The sequence below is a fragment of the Diadema antillarum genome, unplaced genomic scaffold (genome assembly GCF_040938485.1).
Source record: "Diadema antillarum isolate AM-2024a unplaced genomic scaffold, OU_Dant_1.0 scf00000071, whole genome shotgun sequence".
Classification (NCBI taxonomy): Eukaryota; Metazoa; Echinodermata; class Echinoidea; order Diadematoida; family Diadematidae; genus Diadema; species Diadema antillarum.
Genome location: NW_027270960.1, coordinates 7674684 through 7693690, shown reverse-complemented (window position 1 = coordinate 7693690; position 19007 = coordinate 7674684).

The following is a 19007-nucleotide window of genomic DNA, read 5'->3' as shown; positions in this document are numbered from 1 at the left end:
CCTTTTTTTTTGGTAAAGTTGATGACCCTATTTTTAATTTATCACTCTGAGTTGATCCTACGTGCGTGTGTGTGTGTGTGTGTGTGTGCGCGCGCGGTACACACTCACGTGTGGTAGCTATTCATGTTTGGGTGATGAAAGTAAGGTATCGGCATGGATCTTGTCATAAGAGTGTTCATTTATTATTTTAAAGCTCCTCCTTGGAGACATTTATTAAGTATTATCGTAATGATGAATATTTTTATAAGTTCCTTTGTGGAGATATTCATTATGAGCTCCATTGTGGCGACATCATATATGGGCTCTTTCGTGGATACTGATATATTTCAAAGCAATGTAACAATAACGATTGATTTGTTTAGAATTTATTGTTGTCTGATCGATGTCAGCATTGTTTGGGACAAATCATTGTTAGTAGGGTCCCATTTTTTTTAACACAACAAAAAAGTAGGCCCCTATATTTGTTCATGTATGTCATTGCTACTCCAATTAACGTTTTCTTGCTGATGTAAAGCTGTAACTCAAAGAAACGAAATATATTCACTCGATTTCTGTTCGTTCTGACACTGAATTTGATTATTTAATGTCAATGTCTTTTTCCTTTTCATATCAAAAGGCACAACCAACCTTCTGGCGCTGCAAACCGGTCAAATGACGGGCAGTTGCAGTGTCCCAGGGATAGCGACCAAGGTGTCTCATTGAACCCTGCCAATGCTCCTATGCCTGACCATTCCAAACGTGGAAGTCTTTCGACTCATCAGGAGAACCTACATCACGTCTACCAAGACACTATAGAGACAAACACGATGCCCAGCCAACATGGCGAAATGGAGATAACTTCTCTTACTCACGAATATCTTAGCCTACAGGAAACACCGCCAGATCAAAACGACTGCTATTTGGAACATGAATACTCTACCAGGATATAAAAATAGTGCCATCATTGGCAGTCCTTTCAAAATGCAGGCCTACCTTGTCACCGGTGTATAATCATATAGGCTACTCAACCTTTTGTAATTGAGTCATCATAGAAAGTTGATGTCTGCAATTGAACATTCATAATATCTCTTAAACCATTCACGCTGCCATTTCTTAATCTAAACGCAGAACCATCTTTACTTGATGGAGCAAAATGAAAGGGGTAAACTAACAATGTGAGGATAAAGACCGTAGAATTGAAAGGATGGCGAATAGTGCCGCCAAACCTAGCGGAAGGGCGGAAGAGAGTTGTGTCAATTCGCCACATTTAGGCATTAGGTTTCATGGTGTTGCCACTGGCACACATTTGCAGGATGCGAAAATTCGCAACGCAGATCTCCAGCGAGGCAGACTTGACGGTGATACCAGCGAATATGCTATTAAAATCATACAACAATAGAGGACTCTTTCATACAGACTATACATGTAGATAATCTGATATCTGTAAAGAGAGCAGGACGAACACGTCAATCACGACTCTGACAATGACAGACTACAAAGAGACAACCGTATTCTATTTCTTTTCCATCCATCTCTATCCGTGACATCAACTTCAACTTCAACTTTCAACTTTATTTTCATTTCCATTAAATAAACAGAGAAAATTGCGACGAATATTGCGAAGGATTGGGTACATATACCGGTATGAATGCATCGGAAGAAAAAGAAGGAAAATAGACACACTGTTATATGGTACAATAAAAGTAATATCTGAGGAAAACGTTTGACAGATTACTTTTCTTTGATTTTTTTTTATAGGATTGCTTTATGCTTATGAAAAAGAGGACTTGATTGGGACAATACAAACGAACCTATTTCGGTTGTATATCATAAATTTTCAATTCAATAATAATACCATAACAGTACCGTGTAATAGCAAACTCCAGTGATATTCTAACAAAAATATTTTTGCATTCTTAGTTGTCAGTGATTGTATGCACGTTAATAGGAATGCAGGAATGCACTCATCCTATTCACAAAGGCGATCTTGAAATTAATACTGTTTGTTTTTTTTTTCTAAACAGTCGCAACGAACCCTAATTGTTAAGGCCCTCAAATTCGCCAGGAAGATGTTCTGACTTCTCGTATCATACAAAAATGTTAGAAATTATAAGTCAAATGAAATATAATGAATTAATCTGTCTAGCAGTTTTTAAAACATTTTTTTTTCGTTTTTGCCTGTAACTATAACAGCAAAAATCTATTTTTTTCTGCACAGTGCAGTACTGAATATACAACGAATGCGATTTGTTCGGCATTCTATACATGAAAGCAAAAAATCTCGATAACTTAATTTTAACCTTTGACAGCTACACCATGCAGCACCCATAAACATTTTTGAAGATTTTACGCAAAAAAAAAAAAACATTTCTGTCTAGGTAGGTTAATCATTTTATGTGAGATATGTGAAAATAAAAAATATCACGGTAGGATGTAAATTGTATAGTACTTTCACCTTTTTAGTAATGGTTCTGTAACTCATTTAATACAACTTATTTGGTATTCATTCCCGTTTTTCTATGACATGTATGATCGAAGGGTTCAATCAAGACATAAGCAGTGGCCAGGTTGGCAAAAAATAGATGTCGGGCCAAGACTTTTAAAGAAATTAGATGTTTTGGTGGCTGAAAATGTGTATGTGTGGGTGTGTGTGCTTGTGTGTATGTTGTTTCAAAATTTCAACATTTTTATTGTGAAATATATCATTTTTAAATCAAGGTCGGAGGGGAAAATGTCTACTTTTGAGGAAATATATAGAAGAATTATAAGATTTCGGGATGAAGAAAAAGAAATTGCTTTAAAAGAAATTAGTTTGGATTACATTTACTGAAATTGAAAAATGTTTCTGAAAAAGGGCCTAAGTATTGTTTTTTTTCCTTTTTATTATAGTTATCAGTGGTGAAGGCTATATAATGTGTTACTGGCAGCGAGGGGTAAGTTTTTGTTGGCATAAAAGTTATATAATATTATCAGCAGCTAGGAGTTTGATGAGTTTTGTTTGACGGATCTGTATTTGAATTTGGAGCGGTGCTTGCGTGCGGGAGGATGCTGCTTTTAGGCATACGGTCCATTATGTTTTACGTATCAACATTTGGAAGTATGTGTGTTGGCGTTTGATGCGTATGTGTGTATGTGTGTGTATGTGAGTTGGTTGTTGTGGGTGTGGGTGTGGCTTAGGTTTTGGTGAATCGGGGGTTGGTGGGGATGGGGACTTGATTTGAAGAAGGATAGTTATAATTGTAGGAAATATATTGGTAGAATTTGATATTTAGGATAGATGTAGATTTGTTTTGGTTGGTAGGGGGAGGGTTGGTTTGGGTTTTGTATGATTGATTTTATTCTAGATTTGTATGATGTATTTTTGTTGCTTTTTTATGCATATGTCCTTGTGAGTGTGAGTTACATAATTCAGTGTATTTAAAGGATAACGGTTTAGTACATATTAATACTTCTCGTGAAGAAATTGTCAGTAGGGTTGATATATAATTGAGTTGCTTATGTTGAAGAGTAATGATTTGCAGTATAAGTTGACAAATGGATTTGTTTATGTTTTGAATTGCATTTGTATCGTTTATGTTCCTGTTACACCAAGAATGGGCTGATTTATGAATGATTTCAATGAAATCAATAAAATATCAAGGGAAAAAGTGTGTGTGTGTGTGTGTGTGTGTGTGTGTGTGTGTGTGTAATGTTTTCAGGTGTTTTTCTCGGCCAAATGTACATACTTGTCATTGCTACTGTAGATCCGAGAAAGGACCGAGGAGCGAAAGCTTACTAAAGAGACTAATACAATGTGAATACAATACAGGGACGTTCACTTGTGTCATTCTTCTGTTGTTGCTATACACTGATCTAAAGTTTATAACTATGTGCATGAGGAGCTTGTTACTGACACTATACATATATACATATATATATATATATATATATATATATATATATATATATATATACATATATAATGGGGATAATTATAGGGATGTACATAAACATTATGTGCTTGTATTTTTCGAATAGATTGCAATCGAGGGTATGGCAGTATATTTGCAAAAATACGCTGAACTACATGAAATTAAAATAGAAGCACAAACACAATATAAAAGGTTTTAACCTATCCTTGAAAACTAGGCCTACACTAAAAGGTTAAAAAAACTACTCTTTAAACCGAAGCATTTTCCTGGAATGGTGTATGAATAAAAAAAAGGGATATGACTATATTCCTGCCAATACTAAATCTATGAAGTCGAACAAATGACAATACACCGAACATAAATGTTTGCAAAACTTGATGCAAATTTCATAAAATCCGAGCTTAACAACAATTTGAACTTTGATTACAAGACCTGCAGGCAAGAAAAAGACATCGAAATATTTTAGAGCTAAAATTAGATAAAAGCAATAATAGACGACGCTTAAAAGTATTCAACTTCTATGAACTCTACCTTTAAAGACATGAACGGCAATTTAAGGGGCTAAGTAAAATGTAACTCAATGAGTAGCACCGCACTCAGAAAGAGGGGATTTACAACTTAAAGTATACAGAGAATTGTGTAATGATCACCAGATGGCTGTTTTCTATAACATCTATGTTACTGATGATTAATTTTTCTTGGGTATTCTCATACAGACTCCTTATGGAGTACCCCATATGCGGCAAACAAGGCACATGAAAAAAGAAAGAAAGAAAAAGAAATCACTTCACACGAGCTGTAAAACCCTACCTGACACCTAGTAACATAGTTCTAAAGCTTTGAAACCACACCTGACACCTAGTAACATAGTTCTAAAGCAATTGACGATACTATGAGAAAACGAAATGCAAACGCACATACGTCTCTTTGTGTGACAGTGTGTCATGCACATGTGTATATCATGTCTGAGCAGGCAGGGCAGGAAATTTATTTACCTCGAGAGCCGTGGTTACAAGGTGAGCCATTCAGATCTATTCACTTACGTACATATACACATATATACACACACATACACACAACTATTTTTTTTTATTGTAAGATGTAACACATCTGCCACTGAAATTGCACATATAAAATATCAGAGCAAGATCTATCTTTACATTGAAATTGTCTACATTACTGAAATAGTAATATTTCATTTGTTCTTCTTTTGCAATGACACCAAAAAACATTCACAATACATCAACTTTAAATCACTGAAATATGTTCCACGGGGATACTACCCAAACAATTTCTTGTAAAATGAGCACAAATCGATACGTAGTAACTGAAAAGATTTGTATACAAGTCTGGATAAAGTTTTTGTTTTGATCACTGAAACATAGAAATAGCAATTTTGAAATCCAGTACATCAGATATCGTAGAAAAATCGAAAAAGTCGTGGCCGAGTATGAACATCATTATGGCCGAGTCTTACTATGGCCGAGTGTTCTGTTCTGTTATATTATGTTATGTTATTTTTTATTATATTCCACATACTAAGAATGTTGCAATAGGATTGGTTCAGAGCTGATCACGTGATGAAGCGTAGTTTTGCCCATCACATCACCTGAGAAGAAAATATCGTTACACTCTATTTTGATACTCCCTTTTGTGTTTGTTTCGCTGATCTCCACACAGTCCACACAGTCCTAACGCAAGATGAGTACTCGCGAAATAAAAAGTGTGTTGCACTGTGGACTATCATGTGACCTAGGTCACTTGATAGTACACAGTGCAACCATGTGCAACTCACTTTCACTTCGGTGCCGCGCGATGCTCGCAGCAAATTCATTGTTTTGTCATCTACGCGCACACGTATAGCCTAAGCCCTAAGGATGCCTGAAGACAGCTAAAACGGTTTCAGATGTGGAATAAAATGGGAATTTCTAGGACCCTAGATGTGGAATATAAAGCAAATAATCAACTTTTAGTTTCAGGCAATGAGACGGACAAACTATCACTTCCTCGGCGATCTGAACGTGTACGCTATCTTTCCTCAGCTGCGCTTCGGAAAGACAGCTACATCCAGATCGCCTCGGAAGTGATAGTTTATCCCATCACCTTCACCAACGTTGATTATTTGCTTATTGTCTAAAAACGGAATAAACTTGAATAAATTTGAATTTGATTTCAATTTGAATACAAGAATTAGAATTATTAAGTATCAACGTTTCCGTAATCAAATCAATGGAATATATTCAAATTTCTTTGGGCAGTTATTTCCAATAATACACAGTAAACCTTGTGATGGGAAATAAGTGCATTACACTACCTAAATAGTATATTCATACTACCAAAAATCTCAACCAAATGTTTTACTCAAGTAAACATTACGCATTGAAAACACGCTTTGTGGCTCTATATATAAGCTGACAAACACACATACACACACATAAACACACAAACATACACACCACACACTATTCTCAAATGATAACTTTTAGATTCAGAAGATAATTGGTCTCGAAAAGTTCCCACAAGTCTGTTAATACTGTGTTTTGTGTGTTGTATTTGTGTGATTGGCATTTTACATTTTGTATGGGAAAAAAAAAACCTTACATTTTTGTTCTGCATCACTTATTCAAAATGCCCACGAATCTACACTAAATCAACCAGTGAATTCATCGATTTTATAATCAACCAATAATCAAATTATCAAATTAAATTTCTTTCAGGGGCATTAATTTGGTGATTCAAAGCTCTTCAAATACTCTTTAAATACTTAAAATACACCAAATTATCAATTGACGTTCATAATCAAGGTATTGAACTATAATTCGAATTTAAATTCTTGCAAGGTTGCAAATTGCAATAGCCAAGGATAGAGAGGTTCAACTTGGAATTGCAAATCTGATATTTTTACAAAAGTAAAAATATCACTATTTCATTTTCAGACACTAAAAATGCTATGCAATATAAATCAAAATATGAAAAATGGCTCTTAAATCTAAAAGCACTTCACACAATTTGCCTTCCCCTCTGTTTCCATCTCCTTCTAAAAGACAAGTTTATCATGATATTTTCTGATTGCCGACTTTCCAAATATTCAAATGAAGTGATTTGGCTATATAAGGGGAAAAACCCGAAATTGCTTTAATATCCATGTGAATAGAATTTCAAATATCAATATATCTTCATAGTTTTCAGTGCCAAATGACGGTAATAATAATAATAATAATACATACAATTTCTATAGCGCCGTTCTCCACGGTATACCTCGAAAGCTGGGCAAATGCAGGGAATCATTTCTTTGCTCCTGATATAAGGTCTCCGCAATCTTCCAACACAAATAGTGATTTAATCATCATTTATTTCAAGTAAAAACAATGGGATGTAGTCATTGGTTAACATAACTGTCTAGCATGTTTGATTCCTTATGTATGCGCACAGATAGCTTGTAGGAAACACAAGGGTAAATTAATCAACTGTCCACAACGAGCCCTCCTCGTATCGTTATTACCAACAGCGTGCCTGCGTCCCTTGTCACAATGGATAGACTCACAAGATGGTGATATTTGTCACACTTGTGGATCACGGGGATACAAAAACCGTTGAAGTGCATACTTGACTAACAGTGGTAGATGTGAAAGTATAATTCAGTATAATAAATATTATGATAAAAGGTTTTGCAGCAACTTGACGTTTTATTCATATCAATCGAATGATTGATTAGATTGATTAGAATTCTCCAGTGGTTATTGGTTCCCCGCGATTCTTTTAGGTGCCTTGGAGATTACATGAGAAATCGCATAAGCAATTCTGTTTCTTCATTCTGCACACGTTATGAATTATCTACATGTACACACATACACATGCACACATACACAGGGTGTGGCGGGAGTTGGCCAGTCGACTTTACCACATAACTGCAACATTATTCTCTGAGGACATCAGTGAAAGTTGACCTTTCAGTCGTCCTGGAGAATACAAGGGTGTCCACGTTAAATCTCAACCACAATGTGCTGTACAGTTGGCTTACATCAGCATTTGAAAGTTATTTCACTGTCACGTGATAAGTGTTAATATTCTGAATCAGTTGACATTTGAGACAGAGTATTCAACACTAACGTGTGATTGTCCATTCGAGTATCGATAAGTATCGCGATCGAGTTGACAAGGAATGGCTTTCTTATTTTGGTTCTTCACTGCTTTTATCCTCTTTTCTCCCATTTTCTCAATATCTAAATTTAATACAAAATGTGAGTATCCGTATTGTTCTCAATAGTGTATTATAGGGTCAGCATGCATGTGTACGGAAGGGGGATTTGAGGGCGGGAGCATCCACCCAAAATCATGTGAGCGGAATCTGAATTTTCATGAATGCGTCGACAGTGTTTGGTATCTCATACCGGAATAACTGTAAAATTATGTATCAACTGTCAGTTTTAGAATTCATCCACATAATGGACGTGTAGAGGTATTCTTTTATTTCAAAACAGGGCATTACGACCTTATGTAAAGAAAAATAGCAACTCAGAATGATGATACTTTTCCTTCGACAACGGAAGTTGCTGAACTGAACAGCATGACTTTAACAATTCCTCGAACGAAATTTCTTAGTTTTCTCTTAGGACCTATTCAGGATTTAAACAATTAATTGCAAAGTATTTGTTCCTGATCATTTTATCTCCCTTAGATTTTACTCTCAGCTGTTCGGAGAAGCCACTGGACTTCGAGATACTGTGTGACGCGAATTGCGTCTTCAATGGCGATAGCTGGCATGTAGAGGCACCTGAGGGACGGCGAATTCTTACAGAAATGAGATCTGTCAACAACAAAATGATGGGATTTTATATGTTGGATGAAATAGCCAACAAATCGTCTCTGACTGTGATTTTGAATTACAATCAGAGTTCCCCTGCTATATCACTGACCCACAAGATTCAGCTACAGATATGGTATATAATGTATATCTACCCAGTGAACTTCAGGTTGAGGTTGGAGTGTTACGAAGGTAAGTGTTCATGCTGTTTATAAACAATGATGAATAATAATTCTTCAACTGAATACATTTGTGCTAGCTTGCATGATTTTTTTGGATGGATACTACTTTATATAATGAAACATATGAATATGTGAATAGAAGTGGTGTAATAACATTTATACTAAGGCAATTAAGGCCATGTCAACATAAAAAGGGTGCACTCTCCTTTTATTCGTGCGAGGTGATGTTACGATTTAGTCAAGTGAAAACACTATTGTGTAAAGTGCGAAAGCAAAGGATAAACTTAGGATGTGCGAAGACACTTCATACTTCGTGGTAGATTCAACTTAATGCAGAGAAAGGTTTGGCACTCAAATTAGTTTTCGATAGATGTGATGTAATTATCAATTTGGTAACCATAGATTAGATATAATCATGTGCCATCCATCATATATGTATACCGCTGAAAAAGAAAAGAAAGAAAGAACAAAACAAACACGCAAGGAGAAACTTCTCTTTGTATGATTTCAAGCCTGTTTCGGAAGTGTGGATGTGTGTATGTTTGCGTGTTCGCTGATGCTGTTGTATGTTGTGGTACATTTCAGATCGAGGAATATGATGTCATTTTGAAAAACGAAGGATCAAAAACGAGAATGGAAGCCTGACACGCATTTTCACTATAATCTATAATCTATAAATGTAAGCTAAAACAATACTAATATCGAAATTTCATTTAATTGTACATCACCAGGTAAGACGAATCAACTGTGAAACGTTGTTTATCCATTTTCCTTTTCGAGGAATACCATCTGTGAAGTTGGTTGACGGACAATCTCCCCTAGAAGGCCTAGTTATACTTGAACCAGACAGATATGTGTGCTTCGATAACTTCACCATCAAAGCTGCTGAATTGGTGTGCGGAGAGCTTGGCTTCCCAGCGGCGGAAGAGTTTACAGCTCAAACTTTGCCCATTACAGCAACAGAAAACAACACTCAATGGCTGTCATGTCCAGAAGGTGACTGCAGTATTGTGCAAGTCCATCAAAGTGTTAATGCACCATTACAATGTTGAAACTAAACTGGAAAACGAATCATTTGTCATTAAAAGGAAATATTTTTTTTGATTGAATTCCTCAGAAACGAGAGCATGCAGTCTTTCCTGTTGAGGGAGGCAACACGACTCGTCCATCTTAAAAAAAAATGTCATAAGCTGTATCTGCAATTAGTAGGAAAAGTAATCATCAGACAGGTCCTGGAGAGCGCACTTCAGTTTTCTATGTCAAAGGAAATAATCTTTCTTCCACGTGCAGAACTCAGTTATTTGGTCTTTTTTAAAATGTGGACTTTAAAACGAATGTGCTATAATGAATCTTCGTAGTTTGTAATACATGCGACTACATAGAGCACTGTAGGATGAAAGGATTTTTGTTTTGTTAACAAAGATCCGGTAAATCTGTGAGTTCGGGTAAGATGGATAACGAGTAACTCTGGAGAGAAGGGTAGTACAATTGTTTTGTACAGTCGATATCCTCTATAATCTTAACAATACTGATCGAGTGTCCTTTTTAGCTAATAGTTAACGGTTCTCACAATATCACTTCACAGGAAAACGACGTTTAATGGATTGTACACTTGCAACGAGAAGGTGTTCTTTCAAACAGACTGTCAGACTGAAATGCAAAGGTAAGATGTAGCGAGAAAGAGATTTTAACAATCGATGATTGCTAATGATGCAATCTGTGTATAACCAGCCGAACGAAAAAACATCAGACGAGCGGCCTTTTTCAGAAGAGATTTGTTTTTTCATAGTTTTTTTCGTTGTCGACAGCAAATTGTGCGAGACTCTAAATATATTGACATTCCTAACATCTTCGTGCAAATCCATTGCAAAGTACTGGAGAAAAATGAAAGTGTGAAATTGTACACGATTGCTGAAATCCTCCCCCTTTCATTTCATAGGTCCGCTCGGGTCTTGTGATAATCCTGGTCAAGTGTATCATGGTTATTGGGACTCAAGTGAAACAAACTTTGGGTCCAGGCTAACTTTCACCTGTGTAGAAGGTTACGTCATCAATGGCAACGCGACACTAAAGTGTGTGGGACTACCTGGTTGGTCAACCTACTTTCCTGTTTGGAATGCTTCAGTCCCGTCCTGCGTGAGAGTCGGTATGTTGTAAAAATGCATTGATCTTACCTCATGTCATTATGTGCAGGCCCTTTAAATAACTTGGAAATTATTTAGGCTTTATAGAAGGATAAATGAATAAAGAACCTGTTTAGTTTACAGTAACAGGATGATTATTCATACTTTTGATTATTCATTATATATGTGTACGATCGAATGATCGCACTTTGGCCTGTCTTTGGTGTACTGGATGGTTTATATGTGCCAATTAAATCAAATTATTATTTGGGTTCAAAGACTCGGGAGCGTTGGGGTGGTTCGAATGAATCCATGTTCATTTGCTTGCCACTGGGGTACATTCGGTGACCACCAATCAGTCAAGTGCCAGCGAATATGTGCATCGAAGCGTACGCTCATCGGTAACGGTTGACTTCAGTCGAGATTCTTTGGATGAGCGCGTACTTACGCAGAGATCAGTAATAAATCTGTACACAATCCGCTCCGGGGATCCTCGAATACAGTATAACCGAACCGGACGCGAACCGGACCAGCATTTCCACTCCATGGTATCCCCACCTTTACCTGGTATTTCACTCCATTTTCGTAACAGTAGATACATTGAGATTACATTCATTTTGGCTGGCCTTGAATGCTTTCTTTATGTAAGAATTCTCGCCGAGAACGTGATGAAATTAAATGCACTAAATGCTTCTATGACAAAAAAAAAGTTGCTTGTGATCAATATTGATGACTAATGTCCGAGTTTGCTTAAAGTCTGGAAAGCCTTGAAAAAAACATCATGTCCTTTCCTTTGTCATGATTTGAGATGAAACTATAGAAATATCATAAGCCCGGGTACCACCACAAATCTATCATTTTATGAGAATTTTGCATAGTTTCGAAGACATCTGAATCTATAATGACATCTGTAATCCGTTGATGGTTTGAACTTTGTAAGGCATATTACAAATATCATTTAGTAGTGGGTATTGTTGGACCTGTCCACTGTATCATGTGGAGCTCGTATGAACATGAAGTTGGATATGTCCTTGCATGTGACGAATTCTTGTGAAACGTTCTTTCTGAAACGCCTTGCAAAATACACTCACTGAGAGGAGGCATTAAGCTATTTTATAAAGTTTGCCACCTACCTTGACGAGGTAATGACCATCAAAAATTGCGCTTAGTTCTAGAGAAATATTTTTAATGTCCTGACGCCAACAAATAGTTTACTATTTGACATTATGAGCCTAATGCCTTCTAACTCCCCCAGTTCAAGCTCAAATTGATATATCTTTAATAATATCACGAGTGGCAAAATGTTTGCAACGTTGGTAAAACAGAGAATAATAAGGTATTTGAAAACTGATTAATAAACAAACCTCTGAGTATTGACGCTTTGGGTACAAAAGACAAATTTCTTAAGATCATCAACCTGGCACAATTTAAGTCAAACTTTCATCATAGAATCATATAAACTTTATACTATAACTTTGAAACTTAAAGAAACTGATAAAGGTGTCCTGTTATAACTGTTTCAAGTCAGTTATTTCGTGACTTATTCTTGAAGGTTATCAATGTGTGGCTTTTTCTCTTTCAGGACTTTCAGCTCATCAGACAGAAATCATTGTATACTCCCTTCACTGTAAAAAATTTGTTTAGTTTCTAAACACCTAACTAAACACTTTTCTGTGACAGTTTAAAAACACTGCGACGCGTTTATATATTAAACCTGTTTAGAAACTACACACATGCTGTGTTTATTTTCAGCACACCCTAGGTGTTTATCACACACACATGTTTATGTTTTAAACGGTTCTGATGTTTAAAAACTAAACACCTGCTCTGTTTATAGCCTAAACACCAAACGTTTACACCATAATCACTCACAGTGTTTGAATACTAAACACCGCACAGTCACATAATCACCCACAATGTTTAAGTTCTAAACACTGAACCAAAAAATAAACATGACGCACTGTTTACTATGTAAACACTGCGACATGTTTATTCGCTGTGACAGATTAAAAACACTGCGACATGTTTATTTGCCATTTTAGTGTTTATTCTCAGAACACATGTCTGATTTTTAGATCGATCACAAAATTGCATACACTAAACATGTGACATGTTTACATATTAAACATCGCAATTTCTCAGTGTTTATATGATACATGTTTACACCTTATACATGCTGAGTGTTTATATGAGACATGTTTACACGTCATACATGGTAATTTCCACGTGTTTATACGAGACATGTTTACACATCATACATTCATACATGCTAATTTCTACGTGTTTAAATGAGACATATCATCATGCATGTTAATTCCCATATATTTATTAGTGTACAGTGGATTGTTTCCATTTTTTTTTTGCATGGAATGGGATAAACGCATAACATTATATAGAATTTACCCAGTATGTACCAAATCATCAGCACACTTACATCGCATAATACCAGGGAAGACCTGGGTTAGCTTTCACAAACATTTTGGCTACAAGAGGCAAAGGCAATTCTCTGAATGCAAGTTATCAAAACATCAGTCAAACTTGGGCAATATCTAATGAATAATAAGTTAAAATCCTTTAAAGGGGAAATCGAATCCAATAAATACGATAGTCTGATAAAAAAGAGTAAAATCTTACTAGTTTAACAGTAAAAATTTGAATGAAATCGGATGAAAAATAAGGAAGTTATAAAATTTTGAAGTTTTGCTAATTTCTGCAAAGCAGTTAAAAGTGGATATGAATATGCAAATGAGTGAGTTGACCATGCCATAACCTCACAATTTTTCATTGATCGTATACAAAAAAAAAATGATGAAATTCAATGTTTATGTTAATGAAATGTGAAACATTATGGTATTGCTGGTTGAATAACGTCAGAAAAGTGATCAGTTAGATATATCAGGACTTGAGCCTCGGGAATAATTGCGTTTGAATGAAAAACTTGATATTAAGTAAGTTGTGCGGGAATGACATGCCCACGTTGCCATTTGCATATTCATATCAACCATTCAAGAACTGTTTCCTCAAAAATTAGCGAAACTTCAAAATGTCATAACTTCCTTATTTTGCATCAGATTTCGATCAAAATTTTACCAATGAACTCTTGATATTTCACTCTTTCTTATCAGACTAACATGTATTTGGACTGGATTTTCCCCTTTAAATATTGTCATGTTTTGCTATACGACACCATACTGAGTTAAATGCAAGATACCTGGGAGTCACTGGCCTGTACACGAAGACGTAAATGAAATTCTCTCCTATACACACAGTAAAATTTGTATATGCAGGAAATGGCACACAACTCATTTTGGAGAAAAAAAAATCATTACATTTAACAATTACTTTTCAGTCACATGTAATTCTTGACCTACTTTGAAGAATTGCCGCTTTCTACTGTATTCAGAACTAATTCTTAGTATTGTAAAACAAACTAATAAACTTGTTGATTGTGAATTGCAACTCGACGCTTCGGAAGCTTGACATGTATGTAACACCTCCAGGAACATAACTGCAGTCTGTGAACAAATACATGCCGACCTTAAAGATTGCATCAATTATTGGCAAAGTGCTTTGGGGTGTACCCGAACCAGATTAGGCTCACGGCAAATTATACCATGCACAACACTATAGTCGTATTGGTACTGATCAGGGAGTGTAGATGATGCACTCCATCATAAAGAGACCCCCCCCCAAAAAAAAAAAAAAAAAAATGTTTTCACTGTATTTAGCCTGTGGTGCACATCTGCACTCCCTGATCAGTACCAATAATGGAACTTAAATTACTACATCATATTGTTCTTTTCACTGCGACGATCACTGAAAGTACATGTAGGCTAACAGTACTGTATGGATTTTTCACTTTTGCTATTTTGAGAGAAATATTAGAATGTTAGTGGATATCAAGGGGTGAGTGAGAAAAAACTTCTACCTTGCTAGAACCTTGGAGAAAGAAGTCAAACGCAATGGGTATACATGAATAGTCTATTAGAGTCTAATCAGTCTCATCATACTCCACATAATCATGTTATGGAGGGCTACTTTCAATCTCGACACAGCAGAATTTTTAGTAAAGACAAGAGGATATGAACAAAGAAAAAATAATGCATTGCAACGCGAGGCGGGAGGGTATGCAAGGCTGTCATGAACACGCGATGTGATCAGCAAGACTCCTCCCTTGTCAATTTGTCAGTCAGTTGCAAGACTCCTCCCTATTCTCCATACATGTTGTACTACATTTCTAATACCTCTCTCCATGTGACCGATTTCAAGAATATCTCAGAAAGAAAATATTAACTACCGAATACTGCATTTCCTATCAGGTCTACAAGAACATTGCAAAGAATTCCAAACAAATGCAACTGCTGGCCTCTTATTTGCGTCCAATATCTGCTGATTGTATTGGAAGCACCTGAGGGGAAAAAAATGAAATGGCTGATATTTTGATTTGATTTGTTTTGATTTCTATATTCCTTTTTGCACAAGAATATAATAGAAAGCCAATCGAACAAAGTTCTTGAGTAATATCTTAACAGTGAATTACAAGGACATTGGTTAATGAATAAAATGAAGTGAATAAAACTGTTTTTCTTAATAGTGCAAAACGATTTCGAGAGATTGTTTTTACATATTAGATAAAATTACAATTTTACGTACCAGCTGTTAAAAAAAAAGACAATTACACATATCTATGAGCAATAAGAATGCAGGTGACCATTATCGTAAGCACAGAGGACAATAGAATCGCTTTGTTTTGAATATCCCTGCCATTTCAAAACCAATTTTCATCAAAAAAGCATTGAATTCATCTTCGAATTATATAGGCCCCCTACCTTTATATTTCTTTAGAGGTTCGTCATTATGTAATACACACACGCATTTACACACACACGGAGAACTGAAGCCCCATCGCATACAAAACCCTATCATCCCCCATATGATTTACTTTATTCTAGTATACAGGTTTAGATGCACACTGTCAATGAAGAAAAAAACAATAGAAAGGTTGCTCTAACAGGTGGGATGCCTCCTAATAGGTCTGTAGTGCATCATGACGATGTGAGACATCACATGGCTAGCGGGAAAAAGATTATTAACATTCAAAATTATTATCCATGGTTCATTTCCTTCATATGGCATGTAGGCCTATAGATATACTTTATATTAGTATATCTTGCGATGTCCTTGTAATCCTCAGATGTTTGCACTTTTAGACGGGTTGTATAGAAGTAAGCGCATGCATCTTTCAGTCTAATCCAGACAGGTTTGGCGTGATCCCTGATCAATTCTTCCATGACGTACTGGTGCTGGTAAAAAGAAATGATTACACAAGGAAAACAAATCAGGTGGCTTTGCAATACAATGGACTTAACTGCTCCCATTGATTCTGAAAATGAATGGATAGCAAAGAAGTTGACTGAATCTATAAGCAACTTCAAATTAAAAGGAATGACAGAATCCCTTCATCACATTAGCACTTAGTGTCTTGCGTCAGTTTTTACTTACTTTGCTGAATTTTCTGGAAATAATTCAAGTCTTTTTGTTGTTACTGTTGCTTCTTTCTTATTCATCATCATTATTCATATTCTAATTAATTCTAATTAATTCCAAATTTTCTTTGAATGTTATTACTTGTATGTTCACTCTTTAGGTTTCCCGTATCTCCTCCGAGGACTCGCATGTCGAGTTGTTCTCTTTTCACCATTATTAAAATCATACTACTACACTATTGTCAAAATTGTTAAATCAACTGTTCTTACATCTGCAGAATGTGGTTGTCTGTGTATCACTATTAATGTATTGAGAAGATTCTGTTAGTGCACCAGGTATTTTTGCCTTTCATTCTTGTTTCTCTTTATTTTGGTCCTACGTTGCATCCGTGCTCCTCATCTCATACACTCTGTTCAGAATTTGGGACCTACGCTTAACAAGCTCGCTTTTAAGTAGGTTCCGTCATATTTCTTTCGCGTTATACATAGAACCAAACGTACGATGATTGACCACTATGTGTTTTATATTCTTACATTGATTTACTGTACATCCAAGCCGGATATTATGATTCACTATGTTTTTATTATATTTGATGTACATTCCTTCATCGAGAAGTATGAAAATAAATTGAAATTGAAATTGAAATTATCAAGCAGAGTTACGACCATTACTGTATCCTTTGTCTCTTGGGTGAAGATTTTCACATCTGTAACTTACACTTTCAACAATATTTGCAATAAATCAATTTTCCATATTTATTTCAGCTAATGGATTGGATTCAGGAGTCAGGAGTAGGTAATTCCCCCCCCCCCCCAAAAAAAAAAACACCCCAAACAAACAAACAGAAGAACTTAAAGCATCTAAAATCTGCATTTTATAGAAACTCATTTACATGCCCTTTGAGTACATAATATTCATTGATTTGGCTCTGCAATTTTGAGTAGACTACTTACTTGATATCCACTTTCCACATGGGTAGTATACAGTGATGTACTATCCCCAGTTGATTTACTCTGCTGACTGCACCATGCCTCGTTGTCTGCCAGCAGAGGTAATGTCTTGCAGAATTTATACAGTCGTCAGGACATCATCTTCACCCACTTTGGTGCCATCGGCATCCCTTTCCAACACATCCTAATTGGCTTTACATTCAATTTTCACCACCTGTTGAGTTATGAAGAATTTACAGGGAATAAAACTGAATTTCACTCAAAATATAGAGTCTAGTCACTAACTCATCTTCATTCACATGAAAGATACTTCATAACTTCGTAAAATTAAAGATACAGTGAGTTTGCCCGCTTTCCCGAGTTTACCCATACATGTAACTACGGTACCGGTAATCTGTAGAGTGTAGGCCTATTGTATTGATTGTAACGTTAACAACACTAACACGTTACAGTTAGAGCGTTCCCCGTTCTAACGTTAGATTTAGCGTTAGAAATAGAAAACTAAAACAAACGAGCAAAATTTTTTTGGGCGTAGCCTATTTCTACGACTACTACAGTTTTACATTAAACGAGGGCAATTTTGCAATAAATCTTGTTATTCACCGACTTAGCAGACTTAGCAGACTTACCGCTTTCATGCAGACCGGCCAGGCTAGAACTTTATCGCTTCGACGCCATCTTAGCTAGATCCGCTCCTTTATGCAGTACCATGGTACAACAGTCAGTGCATGCAGTCGATCGAGTCGTATTGTACAGTGACTAGTGTAGTGGACGATACCAAGCCTAGAACGAATGCGCACGTACTGTAGGCCTACGCACATCACACGCTGCTAGGGCAGCACCAGCCAGCCAATCAGACAGATCCATCCGTACCATAGAGATGTATACTAAGAACACTAGAGGGCGGACTCCGTAAAATCCCTGTGACCGATAGAAGGAGGCGTTCGCCATTTTGGTCCGGGCAAATTTCGACTAGCGACCGTACCGATAACGTGTAGCGCTACGGAGCATTCAGGGAGATCGACGACGGGATGCAACGGCAGTAGGCTGGCATCTATGCCAAGGTCTCCATCGGAGTTTGGAAATCGAAAAATGTTCTTAAATTCGCAAATTCTACTTAAAGTAGCATAGATCTATGTTGCAAAATGCCTGGTTCATGTGCTGCTTTTGGATGTAGAAACAGGAGAGAAGAAGGGGAGCGGAGATTCCTTTCACAAGTAACTAAAATTACATTTATAGTGTGTGTTAAACAGATTGATTCAAGGCAAAAAAAAAAGAAGGAAAAAGAAAAGAAAAGGTCTTGCAAAATTCGTCAGGGGCACTCCGCCCTCCCTCAGCTATTCTCGATCTATTGCTACTATAATATAGATAGCTAATACAGTATATAACTATATGCAAGGTCGGCGGAACGGGGGAGGGGGCATTTGCCCCATTTCAAAAAAAAAAAAAACTCCCCTTTTTAAGTTAAAAAAGTGCTCATTTCTAAGTGCCCTATTTGGCCATTGAGCCCCCCCCCCCCCACAAAAAAAAAAAATCGTTCCTCCACCCTTTGCTATACCAGCAGTTAATTT